Here is a 25470-nt window from a genome sequence, read left to right as displayed (position 1 = left end):
AAACATGTCAGATAGAATCTATAACCATGAACTTCTCCAATCTATAATATTTCTCCATATTCCACTGATTACAGGTAGACACAGATATGGATTTGGTTTCCATTGGCCTGTGCTTATTTCATATACAGAGTGTAAAGGGTGTACCGGACACTTATGGTTAGCTATGGATAGGGGCGGTGGTGACATTTATGTGTCTTCATATAATTATTATTATTATTATTATTTATTGTTATAGCGCCATTTATTCCATGGCGCTTTACATGTGAGGGGGGTATACATAAAAACAAGTACAATAATCTTAAACAATACAAGTCATAACTGGTACAGGAGGAGAGAGGACCCTGCCCGCGAGGGCTCACAATCTTCAAGGGATGGGTGATAATACAGTAGGCGAGGGTAGAGCTGGTCGTGCAGCGGTTTATATATAATATTATTATGTATCCTGTACATGGACATATTGTCACAAATATTACAAGTGAGTGCAGTCTTTACTCTGCAAACATGATCCAAAGTATCACCCCATCTACTTGAAGCTATATTTTTGGTCCCACCATCTTTTTCTGGAACATTTGTCCCAAATATATTTTAGTAATTTAAGAATATAAAATGATACCTGATGGAAGTCGTCATCATCACTGCCGTCCTCACTGTCAGAGAGAACTATAATTCGCTTAAATCGCTTTTTTCGCATCATATTAGCACATGTCACTCACAACACTCCTCTCTCCACAAACGCCTACAAAAACCCTCAACGGAATCCTGGATGACGGAGCATTCTATAGCGTCCAGCCAATTGTGACATCATTAGAATGCTGCAATTGTTTGCTCATTTTTTTGTATTTTACAGCATTAAAAGTACAAAACATACTGTACAAATACAAAAAAAGGAAATCAGATAAAAACAACAATCTTCCTAATTCCTTCACTCCTGACCTTTTTCCAATTGTTCAGAAATATTTAATAATTAAAAAACACATAAATCAACATAAAAAAATAAAGAAACCCCACTAATGTTTAAGCTGTTGATTATCCCTTTCTCCGTGTTTTAATGCTCTCCACTACATCTTTTTCCAATTGTTCTCCCAATTTTCAAAATTCTCTGAGGAGCAAAACCAGACCCTGTCATATTTTGTAACTCTCTTAAGTAATTTCTTCTCTTGTGTAATACTCCATTTTTTCCTTATCCATTTCCAAATGAAATCCACTCTTCCTATATAAAGCCGCCTACTTAAGACTCTTCTTCCTCATTTCATCTCTTCCGCTCCAAAGAGCATTTTACAATTGTTGACTTGATCTCAATGGAGATCTGAGTCCCCAGTTTCCAATCTATATCTTCATACCCTCTGATAAATGTATCAGATCTGCCCATGTTCCTTACACAGATTACAAGTATTGTCCGCTTTCTTCTTCATTCTGTATAGTGCTTGGTGAAAATAATGGGACCAATGGATCAACTGGGTCAATTTATGAATTTATTGATTGACATCTCACTTATATGTAAATATATGTATATATAATGACTCTAATATTTTCTCCATACATTAATCTAACTCTCAAAGATAAAATTATGCATGTAATCTCCCCAGTTATTAGTGTATAAATGTATTTATTACATTATAGCATATTGTATGTTATATACAAGGTTATAATTATTAGATTTTTTTAGTGTGGCAAATGATCAATAAGTAATCCATTCCTCTGAGTGTTCATGTGAAAGTTATTTGATTCCTTCATACTCTTCACCGCTTGTTGAATCTGATAATATCTAAAATCGCGAACTCTACTTAAAGGGGTTGTCCCACAAACAAAGTTCATTTTAATCAATAGATCTCGGAATATTAATAATTTCCACAATTGGATGTGTTTAAATGAAATGTTCCTGTGCTGAGATAATCTTATAAATGTGCCCCTGATGTGTACTGTGTAATGGCTGTGTCTGACCGTGCAGGAACATGGTCTGATCATACCACAGCTCCTGGGCAAGGGAGGAAGCCAAGAGAGTATACAGACATTAAGGTACCGTCACACTTAGCGATGCACCAGTGATCCCGACAACGATATGACCCGGTCAGGATCGCTGGTGCATCGTTAAGTGGTCGCTAGTGAGCTGCCAAACAGGCAGATCTCACCAGCGACATAGCAGGGGTCGGGGGTCGCTACTTACCTGTCAGACGAGGCGATGAAGACGTCCTCCCGCCCGCGTCGACGCATCGCTCGTCTCCACAGCAGGAAGCTGACGACGAGAAATGGCTTAGGCCGTTCTCGCGCGATCAGCGATAATCAGCGGGGGAGCCGGTTGGAGGTAAGTATCACACATAGCGATATCGCTGCTGCATCACAAAACCAGTGACGTTATAGCGATATTGCTAGCGATATCGCTATGTGTGACGGGGCCTTTACAGTACAGGATTGTAAATTCTTTCTTTGAGGTAAATCTTTTTTAAAAAATAGGCAGGGAAATGCTTTATCTCTGATCCAATGCTGTAATGTCTGTATACTCTCTTTTGCTTCCCCCCCAGCCGAGGAGCTGTGGTATGATCAGACCATGTTCCTGTATGGTCAGACACGGCCATTACACAGTACACAGCAGGGGCACATTTATAAGATTATCTTGGTACAGAAACATTTTTTTTAAAAGACATCCAATTGTAGAACTTATTATTATTCCAAGATCTACTGATCTGGGAATAATAAGTCTGATATTAAGTCTGATAATAATAAGTCTGGTCTAATTGTACTGATTAAAAGAGAGCTTACTGCAGAGACCACAGCAGTGGGTGAATGAGAAGGATAAATGAGTTTGTTTTTTTAATCATAACTTTATGGTGGCCAGAATACTGTATGGAGAACTATGGGGGTGCATTATACTACATGGACAACTATAGGCAGTGCATTATACTGTATGTAGGACTATGGGGTCCATTTTACTACATGGAGGACTATGAAGCAGTGAATTATAATGTGGATTTGGCGACATTATGAGGGTCTGGTTGTGGGCACATTACAAGAGGGGCTGACTGTGGGAACATTACAAGGGGCTGGCTTTGGGGACATTACAAGAGGGGCTCTGGGGGACATCATATCATATGGGAGGCTGTTGGGGGCATTATACTGTATGTTAAGGGCTGTGCTGGTGACCATACTATATAATGGGGGCTGTGGTGCACATCATACTGCATAGGGGGCTGTGGTTGACATCATAGTGTATATTTGGAAGTTGTTGTGTATATACTGTATGGGTAGCTGTGGTGACCATCTTGCTGTGTAGTGGTACAGTTTGGAGAGGACAAAATGGTGAGCAGTATGAGGGCATAGTGTAAAGAGAAGGCACAAAATGGATATGGAAAGGGGACAGCGTGAAATGGTGCACAGTATGGACAAAGGTTAGCATAGCAGGGGACAGTATGGAGATATAGAGAGTGCAAGGGAAAGCAGTGGACAGGGGGCAACCATGGTATAGGCCGTGGTTCTTAATGATGGACATTGTGGCAGTTATAAAAAACAACAAGATGCCAAGTCCTGTGGCAACCTCCAAATATCAAATTATCATATAAGAAAAATCAGGAAGTCATATTGCCATAAAAATATAAATTTTTATTAGGTAGTATTAAAATGATACAATGAACCTACTAAAAAGTTAAAAAAATGGGGACAAACAATGCAAAAAAGAACGGCTATTGGAGGAATGAAAAAGCAAGATGGTATGCACTAATAAGCAAATAATAGGTTGTATGAATTAATCTCACAATGCGAGTAATACACATATATATAAATATCAAGCAGCCAGAGGGCCTGCTAGCAAAGTGCACAGTGCTTAAAAAAACAGTAACCAACTTTATAATGCTCATTATGTAGAGAGGGCACATACTATATACAATAGTAGTGGCGAAAATATATTATCCATATGTGAACCATATTAGGAGCAATCAGCTCTATTGCCTAAAAAACAATTGCTTCAATATCCGAGTGTCCCAAAATAGACTCAAGTGATGCGGTAAAGAAAAAGCACAGAGAGCAGTCTGAGAGATAAGTAAAAATTGGCAGCTGAATGCAATACGTCATACTTCCAATGAGCCATGGCACCCCTGACGCGTGTTTCGCATGATTCTTCTCCCAAGGGAGCGTGCGCACGCCCACACAGCAGCACCTCTCGCCTGCCTGCCGCCCGCCCTTCCTATCCACGCTCTGGCACAGCGCTCCTCTGTGTCAGGAAGTGCGGGCGGCGGGCAGGAAGCAGGATGGATCCTTGCAGCTCCGCTGCTATTTTCTTTTGCAGGCAGCAGAGCTACTTTGATCGCTCCCTGCCCACTGCCCTGCAGGGCCCCCCATGGCAGTACCAGATCGCAGCTCTGAATCTCCCCGGTTCGGGGAATCGGCTGCTTTTTTAACAAGCGGTTCCATCGAACCAGGGAGAACCGGCCAAATCCCACCCCTGGGTGTATGTATAGAAAAAATATTCCGGCACTCTCTTTGCAGGAGAAAAGTTATTTCTTTATTCATAAGATAGGAATCCAGAAAGGTTTATAATAATGTAATGTTTCGGTCTCAATTAGGACCTTCTTCAGACTTAATAAACAGAAAAAAAAACCAAAGTACATAGTCAGTCAATGTGAACTGGTTTACATACACATAATGCATCAAAGACTATAGTACATAGAAGCAGAAAAGATGGCTGCTAAACCCAAAAAGAGAGGTATCTCTATGTCATAAAGAAAAAAAACAAATATATCACAAGACAAAATATATAATAAATGATAAGCCTTTCACGCATAGTACATATTAAGGAAAAATGATCAATCTGAGATATAGCACTACATAATCTATAATAATAAATGCCCTAACCAGCTTCCGGTTGTAACAACTTCCGTCCAGTTGTAACCGGTGACGTCACCACACACACACGCACGTTAACCCTCAACACACCACACCGCCTCAACACACACTCCTCTCACCTTTCACCTCCACTCATGTCCACTCACTCTTTCACTCCACATACGTTCCTTTCTCTCACTCCGTTTCTCATACTAACACCGTCATCGTCGCTGCCCCGACATCTTCCTCCGCCGCCGCGATCCAGGATCCAGACGTTCTCCAGGCCGCCGACATCGGGATCCAAAAAGATGGCGTCGGCGAAATCTCGCGAGATTACGCCGACGCCATTTTGGATCCCGATGTCGCCCATGCCAGCGACATGTTGTTGCGGCAACGCCATCTTGAATATCGCGGGACTTCACGAAATCCAAGATGGCGTCCCGCAAGAACATGTCGGCGGCCTGGAGAACGTCTGGATCCTGGATCGCGGCGGCGGAGGAAGATGTCGGGGCAGCGACGATGACGGTGTGAGTATGAGAAACGGAGTGAGAGAAAGGAACGTATGTGGAGTGAAAGAGTGAGTGGACATGAGTGGAGGTGAAAGGTGAGAGGAGTGTGTGTTGAGGCGGTGTGGTGTGTTGAGGGTTAACATGGCAAGAGGTGTGAGGCTGTGTGCACACGCTGCGGATTTTGCTGCGGTTCCGCAGCGGTTTTGGCCACTGCGGACCCGCAGCAGTTTTTGCTGCGGTGTACAGTACCATGATTCCCTATGGGAATCAAAAACCACAGTGCAGACGGTGCGGAATTTTCCGCGCGAATTATCTGCGGTTTTCAATCCGCAGAAATAATTGACATGTCAATTCTTTCTGCGGATTCTCCTGCGGTTTGCCATCTCCTCTATTGAGGAGATGAAAAACCGCAGGGCAAAACCGCAGAGCAGTCCGCAGGTAAAACCGCAGGTCTTTTGACCTGCGGTTTCACCTGCGGATTTTACAAAATCCGCGCGGATGAATCCGCACCTAATCCGCAGCGTGTGCACACAGCCTTAACGACGTCGGCAAAATCTCGCAAGATTTCGCCGACGCCATCTTGCATTCGTGAAATTGCGTCATTTACCTCACGCAGACTTGCTGTGCGGACGCTTGGCATTGCCTGTACCACCATAACTACTGCTGCCTTGGTCCTATGCCTGTTTACTGCCGGTGTCTAATTACTGGACCAATTTGCCTATACTGCCATAACTATTGCTACCTTGCTACTCTGCCGGTGTCTAATTACAGGGCTAATTTGCCTCTACCGCCATAACTACTGCTGCCTTGCTTCTCTGCCAGTGTCTAATTACAGGGCTAATTTGCCTCTACCGCCATAACTACTGCTGCCTTGCTCCTCTGCCGGTGTCTAATTACAGGGCTAATTTGCTTCTACCGCCATAACTACTGCTGCCTTGCTCTTCTGCCGGTGTCTAATTACAGGGCTAATTTGCCTCTACCGCCATAACTACTGCTGCATTGCTCCTCTGCCGGTGTCTAATTACAGGGCTAATTTGCCTATACCGCCATAACTACTGCTGCCTTGCTCCTCTGCCGGTGTCTAATTACAGGGCTAATTTGCCTCTACCGCCATAACTACTGCTGCCTTGCTCCTCTGCCGGTGTCTAATTACAGGGCTAATTTGCCTCTACCGCCATAACTACTGCTGCCTTGCTCCTCTGCCGGTGTCGAATTACAGGGCTAATTTGCCTCTACCGCCATAACTACTGCTGCATTGCTCCTCTGCCGGTGTCTAATTACAGGGCTAATTTGCCTATACCGCCATAACTACTGCTGCCTTGCTCCTCTGCCGGTGTCGAATTACAGGGCTAATTTGCCTCTACCGCCATAACTACTGCTGCATTGCTCCTCTGCCGGTGTCTAATTACAGGGCCAATTTGCCTATACCGCCATAACTACTGCTGCCTTGCTCCTCTGCCGGTGTCTAATTACAGGGCTAATTTGCCTCTACCGCCATAACTACTGCTGTATTGCTCCTCTGCCGGTGTCTAATTACAGGATCAATTTGCCTCTACCGCCATAACTACTGCTGCCTTGCTCCTCTGCCGGTGTCTAATTACAGGGCCAATTTGCCTCTACCGCCATAACTACTGCTGCCTTGCTCCTCTGCCAGTGTCTAATTACAGGATCAATTTGCCTCTACCGCCATAACTACTGCTGCATTGCTCCTCTGCTGGTGTCTAATTACAGGGCCAATTTGCCAATACCGCCATAACTACTGCTGCCTTGCTCCTCTGCCGGTGTCTAATTACAGGGCTAATTTGCCTCTACCGCCATAACTACTGCTGCCTTGCTCCTCTGCCGGTGTCTAATTACAGGGCTAATTTGCCTCTACCGCCATAACTACTGCTGCATTGCTCCTCTGCCGGTGTCTAATTACAGGGCCAATTTGCCTATACCGCCATAACTACTGCTGCCTTGCTCCTCTGCCGGTGTCTAATTACAGGGCTAATTTGCCTCTACCGCCATAACTACTGCTGCATTGCTCCTCTGCCGGTGTCTAATTACAGGGCCAATTTGCCTATACCGCCATAACTACTGCTGCCTTGCTCCTCTGCCGGTGTCTAATTACAGGGCTAATTTGCCTCTACCGCCATAACTACTGCTGCATTGCTCCTCTGCCGGTGTCTAATTACAGGATCAATTTGCCTCTACCGCCATAACTACTGCTGCCTTGCTCCTCTGCCGGTGTCTAATTACAGGGCCAATTTGCCTCTACCGCCATAACTACTGTTGCCTTGCTCCTCTGCCAGTGTCTAATTACAGGATCAATTTGCCTCTACCGCCATAACTACTGCTGCATTGCTCCTCTGCTGGTGTCTAATTACAGGGCCAATTTGCCAATACCGCCATAACTACTGCTGCCTTGCTCCTCTGCCGGTGTCTAATTACAGGGCTAATTTGCCTCTACCGCCATAACTACTGCTGCCTTGCTCCTCTGCCGGTGTCTAATTACAGGGCTAATTTGCCTCTACCGCCATAACTACTGCTGCATTGCTCCTCTGCCGGTGTCTAATTACAGGATCAATTTGCCTCTACCGCCATAACTACTGCTGCCTTGCTCCTCTGCCGGTGTCTAATTACAGGGCTAATTTGCCTCTACCGCCATAACTACTGCTGCCTTGCTCCTCTGCCGGTGTCTAATTACAGGATCAATTTGCCTCTACCGCCATAACAACTGCTGCATTGCTCCTCTGCTGGTGTCTAATTACAGGGCCAATTTGCCAATACCGCCATAACTACTGCTGCCTTGCTCCTCTGCTGGTGTCTAATTACAGGATCAATTTGCCTCTACCGCCATAACTACTGCTGCCTTGCTCCTCTGCCGGTGTCTAATTACAGGGCCAATTTGCCTCTACCGCCATAAGTACTGCTGCCTTGCTCCTCTGACTGTTCACTGCCTGTGTCTAATTACAGGGCCAATTTGCCTCTACCGCCATAACTACTGCTGCCTTGCTCCTCTGCCGGGGTCTAATTACAGGGCCAATTTGCCATAACTACTGCTGCCTTGCTCCTCTGCCGGTGTCGAATTACAGGGCTAATTTGCCTCTACCGCCATAACTACTGCTGCATTGCTCCTCTGCCGGTGTCTAATTACAGGGCCAATTTGCCTATACCGCCATAACTACTGCTGCCTTGCTCCTCTGCCGGTGTCTAATTACAGGGCTAATTTGCCTCTACCGCCATAACTACTGCTGTATTGCTCCTCTGCCGGTGTCTAATTACAGGATCAATTTGCCTCTACCGCCATAACTACTGCTGCCTTGCTCCTCTGCCGGTGTCTAATTACAGGGCCAATTTGCCTCTACCGCCATAACTACTGCTGCCTTGCTCCTCTGCCAGTGTCTAATTACAGGATCAATTTGCCTCTACCGCCATAACTACTGCTGCCTTGCTCCTCTGCCAGTGTCTAACTACAGGGCCAATTTGCCACTACCACTTCATAAACTACTGCTGGGCAATTACAGGGTCAATTAGTATCTGTTTACTCTACAATACTCCAGGACGCCTTCTTCACTGCCAGATAACTGCCAAATAGACTCCTTTACCTGTGCCAACATGAGTCATAACAAAAAGTATGCCAATGCCAGTGAAAGGAAAGCAGCTTTAGCACTATGACAAAAACAACGCCGTGCTAATGAGACTCCTGAGGAAAAACACCATCGCCTTGAGAAGATTAAGGCTTATAAACGCCGTCGCCTCACACACGAATCCCCTAACTCTAAATCCATAAGATTGGCTGAAGAAGCCTCTGCACGCCGTCACCGCCGACAACAGACGGCCTCTTCCTCATCATTATTATTAGACTCACAACAGGATGCTTCCACATCAGCATGTGGAACAATTTACTGCTACACTTCATCCCATATGCCGTTCACTGACATAACTAATCAGCAATCTGTTTCTGCCCTATCAATACCACCATTCAATACCGATGCACAATATGCCAATGCCAGTGAAAGTAAAGCAGCTTTAGCACTACGACAAAAACAACGCCGTGCTAATGAGACTCCTGAGGAAAAACAGCATCGACTTGACAAGATTAAGGCTTATAAACGCCGTTGTCTCACACACGAATCCCCTAACTCTAAATCTATTACATTGGCTGAAGAAGCCTCTTCACGCCATCACCGCCAACAACAGACGGCTTCTTCCTCATCATCTATAATAATAAATGCCCTAAGCAGCTTCCGGTTGTAACAACTTCCGTCCAGTTGTAACCGGTGACGTCACCACACACACGCACATGTTAACCCTCAACACACCACACCGCCTCAACACACACTCCTCTCACCTTTCACCTCCACTCACGTCCACTCACTCTTTCACTCCACATACGTTCCTTTCTCTCACTCCGTTTCTCATACTCACACCGTCGTCGTCGCTGCCCCGACATCTTCCTCCGCCGCCGTGATCCTGGATCCAGACGTTCTCCAGGCCGCCGACATGTTCTTGCGGCGACGCCATCTTGGATTTCGTGAAATCCCGCGAGATTCAAGATGGCGTCGCCGCAAGAACATGTCGCTGGCGTGGACGACTCGGGATCCAAAAAGATGGCGTCGGTGAAATCTCGCGAGATTACGCCGACGCCATTTTGGATCCCGATGTCGTCCACGCCGGCGACATGTTCTTGCGGCGACGCCATTTTGGATCGGCGAAATCCCGCGATAGTCAAGATGGCGTCGCCGCAAGAACATGTCGCCGGCGAGGACGACGTCGGGATCCAAAATGGCGTCGGCGAAAACTCGCGAGATTTCGCCGACGCCATTTTGGATCCCGACGTCGTCCACGCCGGCGACATGTTCTTCCGGCGACGCTATCTTGACTATCGCGGGATTTCACGATACTCAAGATGGCGTCGCCGCAAGAACATGTCGCCGGCGTGGACAACGTCTGGATTCAAGATGGCGCCGGCGGAAGATGATGTCGGGGATCGTGGAGCAGCGGCGATGACGGCGTGAGTATGAGAGACAGAGTGAGAGAAGGGGTCGTATGTGGAGTGAAAGAGTGAGTGGAGATGGTGAAAGGTGAGAGGAGTGTGTGTTGAGGAGTGTGTGTGTTGAGGGTTAACATGGCAAGAGGTGTGATGCTATCGCATCCTCCCGATGCGATAGCATCGGGCCATAATCTAGTTTAAATATAAACACTATGTACAATTTGACTTAAAATTTAATAGAGTAATACTAATAGAGGGGTATGGAAAAATTAAATATAGCATCAGCATGTATCAGAATCACAAAGATATGTAGTATTGTATGGCTGATGAAAAGAAAAAGAAAAAGTGAGGCGTTTCTAGCCAGAAAAAAATATATAAAAAAATGAAAATAAAAATGGGGAAAATAAGACGAAAAAATTCTAATGCCTCTTACCCTTATAAACCTACAGAGATGCCCCGTGTGTTCCCTTGTATAATTAGTAGGTGAAATCGCCTATCATGGCACTGATAAGAGGTAATGACATGCTTAATACTAACATAGGCAAAAGGAGCCCAGCATAGTGTGCCTGTGAAAAAACATATTCAGCTTACCATATAAGCGCAGGAAACGGGGTGTCTGTGATAACGGAGCCTGTCAGAAATGCGGGTGTCTGCTGCCGGTATAGAGGTCACTAAAGTGAAAGTGCCAGTGTTCGGACTTATATATCGGTCGTGTGTAAGGGATAGAGTGTGCGCCCAGGGTCACATGTGTCGGCTTCCCAGAAGTGTGTCTGCTTGTGATGGATGCATCCCTGTGGAATGCAGGGTGGAACGCACAACCGGAAGTGCGTCATGGTAAAATGGCCGCGGCCGGAAGTACCGGTGACACGCATAGTGGAACGCAGAAGAAGTTGTGATGACGTCTGGATTCTCTTTTTTAACCAGGGATTCATCTGTAGAAGGACTCAATTGTAGAGAATGTTTCAAATAGAGCAAAAGACAATAGGCACAAAAATATAATAAAGGATATAAAGGTAAAATGAGAGGTGTAGGCCTGGTGCTCTGAGAGCCCTGCCAAATTAAGGCAACACACATGAAAGAGACCCAACTTGGAGTCTAAACCTTTCCAAATAAATTAGGGGCAGACACCAGGAAAAGTGGCATCAATTGACCCACAATAAAAATTTGTTAATGGCACAGGAGCAGTCAGCGATGGGCCATGCATGAGGTGTCAGGGTCTGGGGCATCATTTAGAGCTTTGAATTTAAGGATAGTAATACAGGTAGTGGACTGAAAGTAAGTGCAGGCCTGCCAGTCTGGGAGCCCTACTGCTACATGCAACACACATGAAGGAGACCCAACTTGTAGTGCAAACATTTAAAATAAAATATTTCCACACATCAATAAAGTGGCATCAATTTCCCCATAATAGAAATAGGGTAATGGGCCTCTGACACCCCTTCCATCACAAGCAAACCACGAGATGGAAACCCAACTTGGAGTGTCCATATTTAAAAAAAAATTGTCACACACCACTATAGTGTCACGAATTTTCCCTTAGTAGAAATAGTATAAGGGGCTTCTGGCACCCCTTCCATTACAGGCAACCTACCAGATGGAGACCTAACTTGGAGTCTCCACATTTAAAAAAAATAGTGAACACTAGTTTTGAGCGACTTTTGCTTTTTTAGGGTCGAGTTTCGTTTCATGAAACCCGACTTTTCCAAAAGTCGGGTCGAGCAAAATCGGCCGACTATAGGGAAAAGTCGGGGGTCCGACCGAAACACGAAACCCAATGTAAGTCAATGGGGAATTAAAGTCGGCAGTGAGAGGAGGACAGGAAACACACCTACAGTGCCCATTTAAATGCCAAAAGCATCAATTCTTATTACTTAAGCTTGTCAACCTTAATTTACTTCATAATACTAGTTACGCACTGAAAAATGGGGGTTATTTGGCTAAAGTTGTGGGGGGGTAGGGCTGGCTCCAGGTTTTCATGTGCCCTGGACGAAAGAGCGCCCCTTTAACACATACCACAACTCATGATGCTCCGATACGGCAGAGAAATAGCGGTATAGTACAATGAAAAATACTTCACTTTTTACATCTCAAGACGAGGCCCATCTATTTCTCCATACAGAATCATTGGTCCCATATAATGTTTGAAACAGTATATGATGAGCTCCACATAATGCTACAGTATATGTTGGTCCCCATGGATGAAGCTCCACTGTCTTATGGGCCCAAATAATGCTCCAAACATAACGGGCCCCATTTCTAATGCTCTAGTGTATAATGGGCCCTGTATATGCTGTTCCAGTGTCTGATGTCCACCTTTGGAATGTTCCAGTGTATGGTGGGCCCCATCTATCATTCTCCAGAGTATAGTGCTCCCCAAACATTGCTGTCCCAACATTGAAAACAATGAAATAAGTCTCCTCGCTAGGGAATCCCTGTACTAGTCTGGACTCCTCGTCTTCCCCATCTTCCATCTCACTGCACAGTATTTCAACCTTGCAAGTGCTGTGATCCTGAGCAAGCAGGGGGGGCCCACTCATTGGCGACGGCACTGGCACAGGGCCCCTGATAGTACGGTAGTGTGTCTGACGGTGGGTGGGCCGAACCTGCACTTTCATCTGCAGCTTCCTCTTTGTCACCGTGTAAGATGGAACTGTATATGGGAAGGGTAACCTGAGTTTCATCAGGGTCAGATTCAGGCCGTGTAGCGTGCAAGGGGAATGTAGTGGTCTGGGTCAATGTACCAGCAGATTCATCGAGCAGTGGCTGGGCATCAGTGCACTTGTGTCGCCCCCACGCAAGGGGGGCACATGAGATTGGCCAATAACTGGTGTGTCATGCCCTTACATGTCCGTGGCTGCATGTGCACTACACTGAAAAGGCCAGCGTTTGTCGCTTACAGGTGCAGATAACCCGCTGAACAACGTTAGTGATGGGGATCTGGGATTACAATTATTACCCGCGAACGATGATTTCCAGAAAGTGCAGGTCAACCGCAGTTCCGGAATTAGGCCTAACCGTCATTCCTGAAAAAATGAAAAACTTACGTGTGCAAACCACAGGTGCTGTAGCTTGCTTAACAGCTCGCCAGCCGTTCTCAGGCCCAGTATGGATTACACGTGATTGCACAAAGGTGAGAAAGGGTACCGTATCCCCTGATAACATGTAAGGATAGCATAGTGTACACATTCAAAATATACACTCACTGGCCACTTTATTAGGTACACCTGTCCAACTGTGTGTTAAGACTTAATTTCTAATCAGCCAATCACATGGCGGCAACTCAGTGCATTTAGGCATGTAGACATGGTCAAGACAATCTCCTGCAGTTCAAACCGAGTATCAGTATGGGGAAGAAAGGTGATTTGAGTGCCTTTGAACGTGGCAAGATTGTTGGTGCCAGAAGGGCTGGTCTGAGTATTTCAGAAACTGCTGATCTACTGGGATTTTCACGCACAACCATCTCTAGGGTTTACAGAGAATGGTCCGAAAAAGAAAAAAAATCCAGTGAGCGGCAGTTCTGTGGCCGGAAATGCCTTGTTGATGCCAGAGGTCAGAGGAGAATGGGCATACTGGTTCGAGCTGATAGAAAGGCAACAGTGACTCAAATTGCCACCCGTTACAACCAAGGTAGGCAGAAGAGCATCTCTGAATGCACAGTGCGTCGAACTTTGAGGCAGATGGGCTACAGCAGAAGAAGACCACACTGGGTACCACTCCTCTCAGCTAAGAACAGGCATCTGATGGCTACTTTCAGCAGGATAATGCGCCATGTCATAAAGCTCGAATCATCTCAGATTGGTTTCTTGAACATGACAATGAGTTCACTGTACTCAAATGGCCTCCTCAGTCACCAGATCTCAATCCAATAGAGCATCTTTGGGATGTGGTGGAACGGGAGATGCGCATCAGGGATGTGCAGCCGACAAATCTGCGCCAACTGTGTGATGCCATCATGTCAATATGGTCCAAAATCTCTGAGGAATGCTTCCAGCACCTTGTTGAATCTCTGCCACGAAGAATTGAGGCAGTTCTGAAGGCAAAAGGGGGTCCAACCCGTTACTAGCATGGTGTACCTAATAAAGTGGCCAGTGAGTGTATGTCTATAGATCAGGAGGCAGGCTCACACGGTGTCAGGCCCAGTATGGATTACACGTGATTGCACAAAGGTGAGAAAGGGTACCGTATCCCTGGATAACATGTATGGATAGCATAGTGTACACATTCAAAATATATGTCTATAGATCAGGAGGCAGGCTCAAACGGTGTCAGGCCCAGTATGGATTACACGTGATTGCACAAAGGTGAGAAAGGGTACCGTATCCCCGGATAACATGTATGGATAGCATAGTTAGTGTACACATTCAAAATATATGTCTATAGATCAGGAGGCAGGCTCAGACGGTGTCAGGCCCAGTATGGATTACACGTGATTGCACAGAGGTGAGAAAGGGTACCGTATCCCCGGATAACATGTATGGATAGCATAGTGTACACATTCAAAATATATGTCTATAGATCAGGAGGCAGGCTCAAACGGTGTCAGGCCCAGTATGGATTACACGTGATTGCACAAAGGTGAGAAAGGGTACCGTATCCCCGGATAACATGTATGGATGGCATAGTTAGTGTACACATTCAAAATATATGTCTATAGATCAGGAGGCAGGCTCAGACGGTGTCAGGCCCAGTATGGATTACACGTGATTGCACAAAGGTGAGAAAGGGTACCGTATCACCGGATAACATGTATGGATAGCATAGTGTACACATTCAAAATATATGTCTATAGATCAGGAGGCAGGCTCAAACGGTGTCAGGCCCAGTATGGATTACACGTGATTGCACAAAGGTGAGAAAGGGTACCGTATCCCCGGATAACATGTATGGATAGCATAGTGTACACATTCAAAATATATGTCTATAGATCAGGAGGCAGGCTCAAACGGTGTCAGGCCCAGTATGGATTACACGTGATTGCACAAAGGTGAGAAAGGGTACCGTATCCCCGGATAACATGTATGGATAGCATAGTGTACACATTGAAAATATATGTCTATAGATCAGGAGGGCTCAGACGGTGTCAGGCCCAGTATGGATTTGATGGCCCAGACTACACAGCGGAGGAGCAGGGAGAGGTAAAGATTGCAAATGCTGGGGCCCTGCTCAAGCAAGGGGGGCCCACTCGTGGGCGTCGGTACTGGCACTGGGCCCCTCATAGTACGGCGGTGTGTCTGACGGCAGGTGTGCACCACCACCGTCAGAGACACTTGATTGCACTATGAGGGACCCTGTGCCAGTGCCCGCGCCCAAGAGTCGTCTTACCCACCTGTCCAGGGCAACGGCACTTGCACGGATTCGTGCGCTAGGTGATGACCCTGGCCATGGGGGGGGAGGCAGCACAGTTAGGGAGTTTTAGAAAGTGGCATATGTTGATGTTGGACATTCAGCTGATGCAAAAGGCGAAATTGTTCAAGTCCCAGGAAGAGGAGGACCAAAGCAAGCCATTTTTCTGTCACCCTATGTGTCATCAGGGGAAGGTGGGACAAAATCCTTGGAAACCCATGCATGGATCATTTTAATGAAGGTTAGATCATCCACATTTTGGGTTGACAGACGGGTCCATTTTTCTGTCAGGATTGATCCAGCTGCACTGAAGACTCTTTCCGATAGCACACTTGCAGCTGGGCAAGCGAGCTCCTGTAAGGCATATTGTGCCAATTCAGGCCAGGTGTCCAGTTTAGCGGCCCAATAGTCAAAGGGGAATGACCTGTGCGGGAGAACATCGATATGGGAGGAAAAGTAGTTTGTAACCATAGTTGACAACTGCTGTCTCCCGTCACTTTCCATCGATGCAGTATTACCAGTTGTGTGAGCGGTACTTGAAAAATCAGTCCACAACATTGTCATGAAACCCCTGTCTCCAACACCACTTCTGCTGTGTGCACCACGAACACCTCTGCCAAGCTGCCCCCGGCCCGTATGGCTCGTGTGAGAACCATCACCGCTGCTGTGTGCTGGGAATGCCTCAACCAACCGGTTTACCAGAGTTGCTTGTTTATTAGCCAATATTAGGTCAAGGTTCTCGTGTGGCATGATGTTTTGTAATTTGCCTTTATAGCGTGGATCCAGGATACTGGCCAACCAGTAGTCGTCATCGTTCATCATTTTGGCAATGCGGGGGTCCCTTTTTAGGATCTGCAAGGCATAATCTGACATGTGGGCCAATGTTACCGGTGTCAATGATTCACTGCGAGTGCTGGTTGGAAGAGCACTTTCTGGCAAATCCACATACCTCCAGTCATGCACAAACCCTGTACCAGACCTTGCCACGCCAACATTTTCACTTGCCCCACGAGATGCATCCTCCTCCCCTAAGTAATCATCCCCATCATCATCCTCCTCCTCTTCTTCCTCCACCTCGTCCAGAAGAGGTCCCTGAGCAGACAATGGCTGAATGTCATCAAGGAATCCCTCCTCCTCTTCCTCCTCGTCAACATTGGCTGCAGACGCCTGCTCCTTAAGGTGCGTCAAAGTTTGCATGAGCAGACGCATAAGTGGGATGCTCATGCTTAGGATGGGGTCGTCTGCGCTTACCAGCCGTGTGCATTCCTCAAAACACTGAAGGACTTTACAGAGGTCTTTCAGCTTCGACCACTGCACACCTGTCAACTCCGTATCTGCTTTCAAAGTGCCTGGCCGTGTATCCTCCCACAAATGCATTATGGCCTGCCTCTGTTCGCACAGCCGCTCAACCATGTGCAGGGTGGAGTTCCACCTTGTTGCAATGTCCATAATGAGACGGTGGTTGGGAAGGTGGAGCAATCGCTGCAGCTTCTGCATATGAATGGAGTGTACAGGCGACCGGCGGATGTGCGCGCACAGTCTTCGCACCTTCTGGAGCAGGGCTGTTAACTCCGGATAATTGTTGAGGAAGCACTGCACCACTAGATTCAAGGTGTGAGCCAAGCAAGGTATGTGGCTGAGTTTTGAAAGGGCTATGGCTGCCACAAAATTACGGCCGTTATCACTAACTACCTTGCCTGCCTCAAGATTTATACTGCCCAGCCATGACTCAGTTTGTCGCTGAAAGTACTCGGCCAGCACCTCCGCGGTGTGTCTGTCGCCCAAACACATCATCTGCAACACAGCCTGCTGATGCTTTCCACTAGCTGCTCGATAGGGGGACACCTCGTGTGCAACAGTGGCAGCTGCAGATGGAGTGCTCGTACGACTGCGCTCTGTGGACAAGCTTTCGCTTCTGGAGGAGGAGGAGGGTCGAACGCCTACAGCCAACTGTTAACTATACTGTGGGCTAGGCAGCACTGTGCCATCACAGCTGTCCCCTGTGGACCCTGCATCCACCACATTGACCCAGTGCGCAGTGATGGACACGTAACGGCCCTGGCCATGCCGACTGGACCATGCATCTGTTGTGAGGTGCACCTTTCCACTCACTGACTGCTTGAGTGCATGGACAATGCAGTCTTTCACATGATGGTGGAGGGCTGGGATGGCTTTGCGAGAGAAGAAGTGGCGATTGGGTAGGTCATAGCGTGGTACTGCACAGGCCATGAGTTCGCGGAAAGCTGCGCTTTCCACCAACCGATAGGGCATCATCTCTAACGAGATTAGTTTGGCAATGTGGGCGTTCAAACCCAGTGTACGCGGATGAGATACTGAGTACTTTCTTGACCTACTCATAGTGTCTGGGAGGGTGAGCTGGCCTTGAGAGCTGCATATGGTGGAAGTAGCGGTGGACAGGGCGGACTGAGAGAGGGTTGATGATGGTGATGGAGTTGGTGTTCTTTCTGATGGCCTAGATTCAGTCTTTCATTGATATAACAGTGGGATTCCCTGACTGCTTTGGCCTTGCAATGACACCTCAACATTTGCTGCTGTGATAACCGGTGGGCTCACAGGGGGGAAACAATGTAGCGTTGCTGACTACCTTCTTTGTGATCAGTTGCACATGTGGTACTTGAGGTTTGGTGTTGTGTCCACGCTTGCAAGTGCATGCTGGTTAAATGTCTAAGCTTGCAACTGGTATTCAAATTTTTCAGATTTTTCCCTCGGCTAAAGGTCTTTGCGCACTTCTTACAGATAACCTTGGCCTGATCATGAGGATTTTGTTCAAAAAAGTGCCACACTGCACTCTTCCTACTTTGGAAGACATTTTGCGGCCTAGCACGCTGTGCTATTTTGACCGTCTGGACAAGCTGTCCAGCAACTCTTTTGATTTTTGGAACCTGTTTTTGGAGTGCTCCGGGCCTGCCAGATAACAGCTGTTGCGATGTCGATGTCGGCTGTGGATGCTCCTCCTCCTCATCTGAGCTATTGGAAGCAGCAACCTCCTCCCCCAATGGATCCCAATCTGGGTCAACAACTGGGTCATCCATCACCTCCTCTTCAATGTCATGTGCACCTTCCTCTGTGTCACCATGTATGGTGGTATAGTATGCGGGAAGGGGCACCTGAGTCTCATCAGGGTCAGAATCTGGCTCATTACACTGCGAGGACAATGTAGTGCTCTGAGTGAATGTACCAGCAGAATCATCTATCAGTGGCTGTGCATCAGTGCACTCCATGTCAGATTCATCTTGGCCTGGGTAATTCACCATTTCACTTGATAACCCAGGCATGGTATGTGAAAACAGCTCCATGGAGTAATCAGTTATATGGCCTGCGTCATCCTTCAAACTTGGTTGGGGTGAAGGACACAAGGAAAGGTGTGGTTCATGAACATGAGCCTCCAATGACGACTCAGTGCTTTTATTTTTTACAACTTCAGAAGAGGAGGCGATCGAGCTGGAGGCTGAGTCAGCAATGTAAGCCAAAACTTTTTCCTGAAGCTCTGGCTTTAAAAGCGGTTTGCCAACTCCTAGAAAACTAAGCCTTCGAGGCCTTGTGGAGCCAGACGATGACGCAGGCTCAACACCTCCTGCATTCGGTCCTATTTTGCTTTTGCCACTACCATCAGATCCACCACCAACGCCATCATTACCAGCTGGCAATCCCAGACCAATTCCATGGCCTCTTCCACCAGCCTTCCTCATTTTTGGTAAAAATGTACACAAAATCCCACAAACTATATAGTAATGTAAAACAAGGTACAAGGTATATATAGGAAAGGGGAGACGTAGAATTTCTGAAAACACTTGTGGACACTGTTGGATTGTGAGGCCCAGTGAATATCACACCGCTATGTCACAGGCTCAATGTCGCAGGTGTGAAAAATGTCACTCTAGGACAGGGGAGACGTAGAATTTCTGAACACACTTGTGGACACTGTTGGATTGTGTGAGGCCCAGTGAATATCACACCGCTATGTCACAGGCTCAATGTCGTAGGTGTGAAAAATGTCACTATAGGACAGGGGAGATGTAGAATTTCTGAGCACACTTGTGGACACTGTTGTGTGAGTCCCAGTTAATATCACACCGCTATGTCACAGGCAGAAATTGTCTAGTGTATGACAAACTACAAGGTGTATATAGAATTGGGCAGAATAGGAATCTCCCTAGAGTGTAGGTCTGTAAGAACGGAACATGTCCTCGACTTATTCTTACAGAGTCACACACAGATAGCTTCACTGTGGCCGTGATAACAGCCGTTACACGGTACTGTGTGAGGAGCGTACACCGCTGTATGGTGTGAAAAAATGCATGCTCAGTACCTCACCAGGACAAAAAAAAAAATTTGGATTGCTTTTAAAAAAGCAGTTTGCAGAGCAGTGGGAAAACAGCAATGCAGCTATCAGGAAGCCTTATAAGGCAGCCTAACAACCAACACAGCTGATCCAGCAAAATATAGCCTCCACTTGCACTGCACAAACAGTGACTGGTGTGTTGTACAGGCAAAATTGCTAGCAGCAGAAGCAGTTTTTGGTGTCTTCTTCCCTGCCTAACGCTCTCCCTACAGAATCAGCAGCAGCAGCAGCTCTCCCTATTCTGAGATCAGCATGAGTAACATGGCGGTCGGCGTACACGCCCTTTTATACCCCCTGTGACGCCCCCCAAACCAAGCCAATCACTTGCATGCCCTTCTCAAAGATGGTGGTGACTCCTGCCTATGTCATCACGTTGCCCACAGTGTCCGTGGATCCTGATTGGCTGAAAAAGGGCGGAAAAGAAACTTTTGAAACGCGACTTTGGCGCTAAAGTCGCCGAGCTCGTGGCTGACCTCACCTTAGGATCGGGTTTCGTTTCATGAAACCCAACTTTACCAAAAGTCAGCGACTTTTGAAATTTTTCGACCCGTTTCGCTCATCTCTAGTGCACAGTATGGACAAAGGTTAGCATAGCAGGGGACAGTATGGAGATATAGAGAGTGCAAGGGAAAGCAGTGGACAGGGGGCAACCATGGTATAGGCCGTCGTTCTTAATGATGGACATTGTGGCAGTTATAAAAAACAACAAGATGCCTAGACCTGTGGCAACCTCCAAATATCAAATTATCATATAAGAAAAATCAGGAAGTCATATTGCCATAAAAATATAAATTTTTATTAGGTAGTATTAAAATTATACAATGAACCTACTAAAAAGTTAAAAAAATGGGGACAAACAATGCAAAAAAGAACGGCTATTGGAGGAATGAAAAAGCCGGATGGTATGCACTAATAAGCAAATAATAGGTTGTATGAATTAGTCTCACAATGCGAGTAATACACATATATATACATATCAAGCAGCCAGAGGGCCTGCTAGCAAAGTGCACAGTGCTTAAAAAAACAGTAACCAACTTTATAATGCTCATTATGTAGAGAGGGCACATACTATATACAATAGTAGTGGTGAAAATATATTATCCATATGTGAACCATATTAGGAGCAATCAGCTCTATTGCCTAAAAACCAATTGCTTCAATATCCGAGTGTCCCAAAATAGACTCAAGTGATGCGGTAAGGAAAAAGCACAGAGAGCAGGCTGAGAGATAAGTAAAAATTGGCAGCTGAATGCAATACGTCATACCTCCAATGAGCCATGACATCCCCGACGTGCGTTTCGCGTGATGCTTCTTCCAAGGGAGCGTGCGCACACAAACACAGCAGCACCTCTCTCGCCTGCCTGCCACCCGCTCTTCCTATCCACGCTCTGGCACAGCAGCGGCCGCTGAATGATGACGTCATTCAGCGGCGCTCCTCTGTGTCAGGAAGCGCGGGCAGGAAGCAGGACGGATCCTTGCAGCTCCGCTGCTATTTTCTTTTGAAGGCAGCAGAGTTACTTTGATCGCTCCCTGCCCGCTGCCCTGCAGGGTCCCCCATGGCAGTACCGGATCGCAGCTCTGAATCTCCCCGGTTCGGGGAACCGGCTGCTTTTTTAACAAGCGGTTCCATCGAACCAGGGAGAATCGGCCAAATCCCACCCCTTGGTGTATGTATAGAAAAAAATATTCCGGCACTCTCTTTGCAGGAGAAAAGTTATTTCTTTATTCACAAGATAGGAATCCAGAAAGGTTTATAATAATGTAACGTTTCGGTCTCAATTAGGACCTTCTTCAGACTTAATAAACAGAAAAAAAAACCAAAGTACATAGTCAGTCAATGTGAACTGGTTTACATACACATAATGCATCAAAGACTATAGTACATAGAAGCAGAAAAGATGGCTGCTAAACCCAAAAAGAGAGGTATCTCTATGTCATAAAGAAAAAAGCACGAATATATCACAAGAAAAAATATATAATAAATGATAAGCCTTTCACACAGTACATATTAAGGAAAAATGATGAATCTGAGATATAGCACTACATAATTTAAATATAAACACTATGTACAATCTGACTTAAAATTTAATAGAGTAATACTAATAGAGGGGTATGGAAAAATTAAATATAGCATCAGCATATATCAGAATCACAAAGATATGTAGTATTGTATGGCTGATGAAAAGAAAAAGAAAAAGTGAGGTGTTTCTAGCCAGAAAAAAATAAATAAAAAAATGAAAATAAAAATGGGGAAAATAAGACAAAAAATTCTAATGCCTCTTACCCTTATAAACCTCCAGAGATGCCCCGTGTGTTCCCTTGTATAATTAGTAGGTGAAATCGCCTATCATGGCACTGATAAGAGGTAATGACATGCTTAATACTAACATAGGCAAAAGGAGCCCAGCATAGTGTGCCCGTTAAAAAACATATTCAGCTTACCACAGAAGTGCAGGAAACGGGGTGTCTGTGATAACGGCGCGTGTCAGAAATGCGGGTGTCCGCTGCAGGTGGAGAGGTCGCTAAAGTGAAAGTGCCAGTGTTCGGACTTATATATCGGTCGTGTGTCAGGGATAGAGTGTGCGCCCAGGCACACATGTCTCGGCTTCCCAGAAGTGTGTCTGCTTGTAATAGATGCATCCCTGTGGAATGCAGGGTGGAACGCACAACCGGAAGTGCGTCATGGTAAAATGGCCGCGGCCGGAAGTACCGGTGACACGCATAGTGGAACGCAGAGGAAGTTGTGATGACATCTGGATTCTCTTTTTTAACCAGGGATTCATCTGTAGAAGGAGTCAATTGTAGAGAATGTTTCAAATAGAGCAAAAGACAATAGGCACAAAAATATAATAAAGGGTATAAAGGTAAAATGAGAGGTGTAGGCCTGTTGCTCTGAGAGCCCTGCCAAATTAAGGCAACACACATGAAAGAGACCCAACTTGGAGTCTAAACCTTTCCAAATAAATTAGGGGCAGACACCAGGAAAAGTGGCATCAATTGACCCACAGTAAAAATTTGTTAATGGCACAGGAGCAGTCATCGATGGGCCATGCATGAGGTGTCAGGGTCTGGGGCATCATTTAGAGCTTTGAATTTAAGTTTAAACTAATATGAGGTGGGTGAGGGACCGATGTGAGCCTTCTTTTCTGGGAGCCCTGATACATTATGCAACAGCTCAAATTGCTTTTTTCAACCACACTTGGGTGGCACAAATGTCAGCTTTTTAGACCACAAGTGTTAGAAAAATTTAAGGATAGTAATACAGGTAGTTGACTGAAAGTAAGTGCAAGCCTGCCAGTCTGGGAGCCCTACTGCTACATGCAACACACATGAAGGAGACCCAACTTGTAGTGCAAACATTTGAAAAATAAAATATTTCCACACATCAATAAAGTGGCATCAATTTCCCCATAATAGAAATAGGGTAATGGGCCTCTGACACCCCTTCCACTACAAGCAACCCATGAGATGGAAACCCAACTTGGAGTGTCCATATTTAAAAAAAAATTGTCACACACCACTATAGTGTCATGAATTTTCCCTTAGTAGAAATAGTATAAGGGGCTTCTGGCACCCCTTCCACTACAGGCAACCCACCAGATGGAGACCCAACTTGGAATCTCCACATTTCAAAAAATTATTGTTACACATCCCTAAAGTGGCATCAGTTTCCCAGAGTAGAAATAGTATAATGGGCCTCTGATGCCCCTTCCACTACAGGCAACCCAACAACCCAATGAAGATCCAATTTGGAGTACCAACATTTAAAAAAATGATTGTCACACACCACTTAAGTTGCATCATATTTCACAGAGTATAAACCGTGTAATGGACCACTGACACAACTTCCACTACAGGCAACCTACCAGATGGAGACCTAACTTGGAGTCTCCACATTTAAAAAAAATAGTGAACACCACTAAAGTGGCATCAATTTCTACAGAGTAGAAATAATATAATGGGCCCTGACACCCTTTACACTACAGGCAACCTAACAGATAGAGACCCAACTTGGAGTCTCCGCAACTTTTTGATATCGGGTGCTCTGGTCCACTGTGTAATACCGTAATTATATGGGTACTTTGGAATCTGATCACGAGGGACAATAAGAGACAGAGACCAAAGTTGATGTAAATAAATATATTTCACAAGAGTGACAAAACTAAACATAATACTTTCTGCAACAGTAACAGAATCGCAGCACAATATGGAATAATGCAGGTAAAGCAAAACCGGCAGTACACTTTCTGCAATTGTAACGAAAACTCAGCACAATATGGATATGTCCTAAGCGACTGAAGAGCAAGGTAAGACCCCTCTTTATAATCAGTCCAACAGTACTAATACTCAAGTGCGCACAGGGCACAGAACGTAGGAGTCCAGCAGCAGATTCCGTATGTAAGGAAGTACAACGTATTAATGAGGCAGTCCCACGATGTAGTAAATCAGCATGCACACAGTACTAGGGTGCATAAGTCCAGCTAACATAAGGGTGAAATGCACACGGTATTCAAACATAGAAGTCCAGCGTGACCCAGGAGAAGCAAAACAGGAGAAGGTCGTTATATGTACCTATAGGGCTGAACGTCCTGCACAAGTCCAGCAACGCAGCCCCAACAGACTCAGACACAAAGGAGATGGCAAAAGTCATGATTCCATAATGGCCACAGCAGCTCCAAGGGTGATCATCTCCACACCAGAATTCCACACAGTAGTTGATTCTTGCAGGGCAGTAGGCAGCAGAATGTAGAGGGGAAGAGCACCGAGTAACGAGCAGCAGCCACAGCAGGGAGTACGCTAGCAGATGGGCAGGAGCCAGGCAGCCACAAAATACTCAGGCACAGGAGAGCACATGACCCGGACTTAAATAATCAGGACAGACAAGAAGTTCCATGACAGGACGAGATCCAAGACTCCATCTTGGATCAGGGCGAACTGGTGCAAGGAAGTCCGGAATCCTTACACACTGGCTCAAGATTGCATGGACCAGGGATCATCCCACTGAACGGCCACTTTTTTTTTTTTTTACCATGGGTATAATACTACTCAGACAACACAGGGTTAGAGTAAAACAGTGTGTCAATACTATATTGAACCACAAACAGATAATAACACATAGAACTGTCCCAACAAAATACCCTAAATGGTCCAAAATTACAGAATTTCACCCTTCCACTGACTCGCCCAGATTAAAGCAGCTGCGACTTCAAGGGCCAACTACCTCTACCCATGGCACGCACAGAGAGAAGGTAACAACAGGTAACAACAAGCTTAGGAAGCTGACAGTCCATTGAGGTACGAAGCCAGGTGACCTGACTTCTCTCAACATCTACATGGAGCCACAATAGTCAATCAGCATATTATCAAACACTGACTGTTCAATGGCACCACACCCTTGTCTTGCAGAAATAACAGAGAATAAGTTACAACAAAAAGTAACTCAAACGTCAACATCCAGGCTCATA

This window comes from Dendrobates tinctorius, unplaced genomic scaffold (assembly GCF_039654945.1).
Source record: "Dendrobates tinctorius isolate UK_male_01 unplaced genomic scaffold, ASM3965494v1 ptg000160l, whole genome shotgun sequence".
NCBI lineage: Eukaryota > Metazoa > Chordata > Amphibia > Anura > Dendrobatidae > Dendrobates > Dendrobates tinctorius.
Note: the sequence above shows the minus strand (reverse complement) of the source record.